Here is a 6,860-nt window from a genome sequence, read left to right as displayed (position 1 = left end):
CGATTTAAAGCAAGAAAGTGACTCGCTAGCTTACAATTAACATTGTAAACGGTGTATATTCACATTTAAATTATCTTAATTTAAAAAGTTAGAAAAGTGCAGTCACAAAAGTCTTGACAAATTTTGCGGATTATAATCAAATATTTTCTGCGAGACAATTCCTATTTAATCCACGTCTGTTTTCCAATGATCAAAATGCACTAGGAAAAAATCGCCAAGACCCAGGAATCAAAACTGAAAGCACAGCATTTAATGAGATAAGAGCCATGTATAAGATTCAATTAAAAAGATTCAGGAGTCGAAATGAGAATTACAGAAAAATTCAAAAATTTGGAATTTGGTAATTAATTTTATAAACTAAAATTTAATTCCTAATTTTATATTATTATTACTATTATGTAGAATGTTCTAGAATTTCAAATGCGCATGCATGAGAATAGAAAAGACACCAGGAAACAAAGGACGAGGAGTAGTAGACAGTGTCTCCAGAACGTGGGATTATTCGGCCCCCACCACTCTCCCATCTGGGAGCGACGCATTCAAACGTAGCATGTCCTTGAGGCGGTTCTGCTACATGTTGCGTAGGCCAGCCTCCTGTAGAGCCGAAAATGCACGAGCAGGAGCTCGAGCCCCCTTGACTTCACGATTCGTTTTCGGTGGCGAACTGGCTATTTGGAGGAGTTTTTAAGTAAACTGAAATTCGCAGGATGTCATGAGAATGCAAGTTCAGGCAATTTTGCTATTTTCTATAATTTTAGAAAAAAAGAAGGAAATTAATTCGTATCAAACCTTCTTGCAAAATTTTGTTGTATATTTTTCCTTAAATTTATTTTGTTTTAAAAAACGTACGTTCAAATTTGCGTAAGTTTAAGAGATATTCAGGAATTTTGAAACGATTAGAAAATAATTAAAATCTGTAAAGATTTTTTAAAGAATTTTTTAAGGTTTCATGAAAATGAAAAATATTCTTTTAGGTTTTTACAAATAATTAATATAATATTTTATTTTGAAAAATTGATTTCAAAAAATTTCAATACATTTTAAACTACGTTTAAAATGATCACTAAAGAATCTGAAGATTTTAAGTAATCTTTTTCATTTTGCAGAATTTCAAAGAAAATCAGGAAAAATTTGAATATTTTTTAATGATTAGAAGGTTTAAAAGGTCCTAGAAGATTAGAAACAGAACTTTTTCAAGATTGGTAGGAAAATTTCTAATGACTTTTTATTTAAAAAACCGTACTTTATGAGAATATTAAAAAAGGATTTTAAAAATGTGAAAGGATTTCCTAAAATTTAAAAGAAGACCGTAGAAGATTTTAAAGCAAAATGTTTCAATTTGGTAAGATTATAATAAATAGATCAAAATCGAGTAAATGCAAGAAATATTAGGAAGAACTGAAGAGATTCAAATCGAATTTTAAACTTAAATTCTGTTAGAAAAAAATTATAATGTTGCTTTAAAAATCTACTTTCAAATTTGAGAAAATATTATTTTAAGTTCCTAGAAATAATTAAAATAACTTTTTATTTCGAAAAATTAATTTTAGGAGATTATTTTAAAGCATTTTAAAACATTAAAAAATACGTTAAAAATTTTCAAAGTATCTGAAAAATTTTAAAGGCAATGTTTTTTTAATTTTGCTACATAAAAAAAGGGAAAAATTTGAATAATTTTTAAAGATTAGAAGACCTGACAAGATTAGAAAAAAATAATTATTTTCCTAATTATCGTGTAGAAATTTTTTATGATTTTTTATTTTGTAAAATGGGCTTTAAAAGAAAATTAAAGAACATTTTTAAACACATCACACAATTTCCTAAAATTTCGAAAAAGAGTGTAAAAGGTTTTAAAATCAACATGTTTTAATTCGATAAAATTTCAAATTTTTTAAATGTGCAAATAATCGAATAAATTCAATAAATATTGAGTTGAATATATGAGATTAAAAAAGAATTTAAAGTTCAGAGGAATTTTAGAAACGTAGGATAAACTGATTTAAAAAACTGTAAAACCTAAGAATTCTTGTAGAAGAATAAGAAAGATGCACCTGGAAATCGTGTACAGTTATCAGTCTTTAAAATTGAAATTCGAATGATTTTTTTAAATTACTTTCAGCACATTTCTTCTCAAGCTGGATCACCGATTTTAATCGCAAGAGGTTCAATTATTTTTAATCAGAATAAGTAATTTCGTAAATTTTGAAAATTCAAAAAAGGTATCTTGGAATAAGCTCAATGAGATTTAAGAAAAGTTTATTTTAATTACACATAAAATTTGTTGAATTATTTATAGAAATATGGAAATATTAAAAATTGTAGTATTTGAATACACTTAACATTTCAGACTTTTATATTAAATTTTCATAAGATATAATAGATACGTATGTAAAATGAAAAAATAATAATAAAAGTCGATAAACGAGGGAATTTCAGATAATGAAAGATAATAAAAGAAACTCCTTGGGAAAAAATGTAAATAATTTGTTTGGAATGAATTCTAACAGAAAATTGAAAAAAGATTACAAAACATTTTTTATTATTTCCTAAAATGTCTAAAAAGTACGTAAAATATTTTGAAGCAAAATGTTGTAATTTTTCCATATTACTTAACTTTAGAAAAATTAAGGGACATAATTCTTTCAAATTTGAGTAAGTTTTAGAGATATTCAAACATTTTGAAACGATTCGAAAATAATGCAAACTTGTAAGGATTTTGAAAGGAATAATTAACATAATTTTTTATTTCCAACAATTAATTTGAAAGGATTATTTTTAAACGTTTCAAAACATTGAAAAAGATTTTAAATATTCTCAAAATATTTGAAAAACTTTAAAGGCATTGTTTTTTGATTTTGCAGAATTAAAAAAAACTAGGAAAAATTTGAATAATTTTTAAAGATTAGAGATTGAAAGATCTGGCAAGATTAGAAAAACAGAATTATTTTTCTAATAATCGTGTGAAAGTTTTTAGTATTTTTTTTAATGTTTCAATGTTTTAAGGTTTTAAGTTTTTTATTTTAAAAAATGTAGGTACTTTTAAAAACATTCAAGCTGATTTTTAAACACATCAAACGATTTCCCAAAATTTAAAAGAAGAGTGTAGAAGATTTTAAAGCTAAATGCTTCAATTTGATAAGATTAAGAAGTAAAAAAAAGTAAATAATCAAGTGAATTCAGAAAGTATTTTGTAGAGTTACTAATATCTTGAAGAATTCGAAACGTTTTATATAGATAAGAAATTTTCAGAATATTGTTTAAAATCCTATAAAATAAAAATAAAATGTCTTTGAATCTCCTAGGATCTTTTCTGGCACATCTGATATATTCGAAAATCTTTTTTTTAATTTTCTTAAGAATCTTATAATAATTATTTACATATAAATTTATAAACAAACTGATAATACTTATTTTATTGTATATGAAAATAATTATAAAATAAATGCAACAAAATTTATTTTATGAAGAAATATCTCATGATTATAAAAAGAGAAAAAAATTGTTAAGGTAAGTGTTTGTAGAATTTTAATAACTAATGAACATATTTTTATATTATTTTTCCTTGATTCTGGCCGAGGGTCAAACATGGTAAAAAAATATTGCCAAAATTTCTTTGAATATAATACACATCGATTTTTATTGAAAAAATTCCTGTAAATAGTTGGTGTTTTTTAAATTTTACGATATTTGTGTACCATGTTTGATCTTAGGGAATAGATTTCAGGAATAAAATTATAAAAATATCTCCATTAGTTAGTAAAATACTATGGAGAATCGCCTTTCAAATTATAGTTGAAATTGAAGAAATAGATATTTCTCTTATCGTTTTTCAGCATATGATTTTTCACTAAACGTAAAACAGAATAAAATACACTTAAAAAATGAATGAAGGAAGTTCAGAAATTCATGCAGTTTTCTGTACAGAAAATCGCACACATTTTTTAGTGAAATGCCTTTCCACACCACATTCAAAAGAAAATTTTACGACATTTTTGTCAAATGATCAGTCTTTTAAATGAGGTGAAGTTAATAACTTTTTGGCTTTTTCTCTTAAAATCCTGAAAATTGTGATTATAGCCTAAAATAGCATGAAAATATAAGTATCAAAATAGAACCTAGAGAACTTTACGTTTTTTTATTGTATTTAAAAAAATATTACAAAAATTCGAGTCTTTTTAAAAGATCTTTAGGACATTTAGAAGTTTGAAAGATATGAACGAATAATTGATAAAATTTGTGAAATATTTTCAAGTTTTTAAATATCTCTAATACGTTTAAAACAAAATAAATTCCAAAAAAATATTTTTAACTTACTACATTTTTCTGAAAATTTTAAAAAAGCATTTAAGATGTCAGAAACCTGATTTATATAATCTTCTAAAATTTTCATAGGAATTTTAAAAAACATAATTTTATCTCCTTGAAATCTTTCTGAATTCCCTTGAAGCTTCTAAAGCTTATTTTTTCGAAATTTTTGAAAATCTACATTTCTAGAAAATTTAAGTTTAAAATTAGATTTCAATCTCTTCCATTCTTCTAAATATTTCTTGAATTTACTGGATTATTTCCGTTTATTAAAACTTTTTAAACTTATCAAATTGAAAAATTTGGCTTTAAAATCTTCTACACTCTTCTTTTAAATTTTAGGAAATCGTTTGATGTGTTTCAAAATCTTTTTGAATTTTTTTGTAAAGTACATTTTTTTAAATAAAAAGTATTAAAGATTTTCAAACGATTATTAGAAAAATAATTCTTTTTTAGAATATTTTCAGACCTTCTAATCTTCTAATTTTTAGCAATTATTCCAATTTTTCCTGATTTTTTTGCAAATCTTAATTCTTTTTAATCGTTAAAAAATGTCTGAATATCTCGTAAACTTACTAAAATTTGAAAGCAAATTTTACAAACCAACATGAACATAACAAAAAATGGTGCGACGAAATTGCGCAAGAAGGTTTAATAAGAATTAAATTCCTTATTTTTCCTAAAATTATATAATATGGAAAAATTACAAAATAATTAGTAAAACATTGTGATATTTTTTAAATTTTCTCTCAAAATTCATTCCATTCCATTTTTAGTTGAAAAATAATTTTTTAAATGAAAATATAACTATATGTTTAAAAATTGAACTTTTCTGTTGTAACTTCGATTGTGTGTTTTTTAAAAAACAATTTTCCGTTGAAAATTCATTTCTTCAGTCGAAAATGAAACTATTTTAAAATAATTTTTTTTTAAAATATCTATTTTTTAATTGTATAATTTTTGGTTGAATTTTTTTCTGGTAGGAAATTGACCTTTCTCAGAAAAAAATTCTTCTTTTTGGTAGAAAATTATTCTTCTTGTCTAAAAATTCATCTATTTTAATCAAGAATTCATTTCTTTAGATGAAGATGCATTTTTTGTTGAAAATTCTTTTATTTTGTTATAAAATGGTTAAAAGTTCATCTATTTTTTTTAGAAATTAAACTATTTTGTTGAAAAATTGTTGGTTGTAAATTGATTTTTTAAACTGATAATGTAACAGTTTTTCGTTGAAAATTTCGCAAATTTAACTTTTTGCTTCGGAATTTAAATATTTTGTTGAAACTTTGATTTTTTGGTGTTGATATTTATTTTTAAACTGAAAATTTACATATTCAATTTTTCGTTGAAACATTATAATTTCATTTGAAAATTAATTTCTTTCGTTGAAAATTCAATTTTTTGTCTGAAAATTTAACTAGTCCATTTTTGATCTAATACTTATTTTTTTAGTTTAAATTTCGTTTCCATAGATGAAAATTGAACAATTTTGTTGACAATTTTTTTTCTTGAAAAATTTTCTTTTTAGTCAGAAATTTATCTTCTGTTGGCGAATTATTCTTCTTTACAAATTAATTTGTTTCAGATAAAAATTCATTTTTTTCTTGATAAAATCGCATTCATTTATTTGGGTTTAAAAACTAATTTTTTCAACTGCAAACTTCAGTAAAAAACTACAATGTTTAAGTTAAAAATGTATTTTTAAAAGTAATTCCTTAGGTTGAAAATTTAACTATTTTGTCGAAAATTTGTTTTTTTATTTGTTAAAAATCCATTGTTTACTAAAAATATGACTAAGGCATGCAACACTAAACTTAAGGAGCAGCTAGATCGTCATTCATGAGGTCGGGAGAGCTCGGAATCCTGCTCCTGCATTTTCGGCTTTACACGAGGCTGGGCTTCGCAGCATTTAACAGAGCCGACTCACCGACACGTTACGTTTGAATGTGTCGCTCCCAGATGGGAGTTTGATATTATTATTACTATTATATAGAATGTTATAAAATTTTAAATGCGCATGCGTGATAATAGAAAGGACGCCTTCCTTGTTGGCTCGTGTGAACGTTAATTATTGTCGTCAAGACTAGTTTAGAGCAAAGCTAGAGTGTGGAAGTGATTTGTCTTCGGGAAATTCATTAAAAAGTGATCGTGCATTTTTCAGCTCTACCATAGCCTCACAACCTTTTCCGAATTTTCGCGCTATTGAACTTTATGTATTTCATATTTCTTAAATATTAATAAACTTTTAGTTTTATATTAAATACTCTTTCAAGCTATTTCTGCCACGCTCTTCATCCAGACTTATATTTAAGAAGATAATTAAATTGCTAACGATAATAAAATAATTTTCTGTTTTTAAATTATATTCCTATACTTAAAAATTCGTGAAATGGTTGAGAAAATTACAACACCACAAGTGTCACTGAAAACTTTTTAGGTACTTAAAAAATTTCCCCTATTTATAAAGGTGTTAAAAGTTTGTTCTCAAAAACATAGGTACCAGTTTAAATTCATAACCTCGCACCAGTGGTATATCCACGGGAGGTGATTAGGGG

This window comes from Belonocnema kinseyi, chromosome 2 (assembly GCF_010883055.1).
Source record: "Belonocnema kinseyi isolate 2016_QV_RU_SX_M_011 chromosome 2, B_treatae_v1, whole genome shotgun sequence".
NCBI lineage: Eukaryota > Metazoa > Arthropoda > Insecta > Hymenoptera > Cynipidae > Belonocnema > Belonocnema kinseyi.
This window is presented reverse-complemented; position numbering follows the sequence as displayed.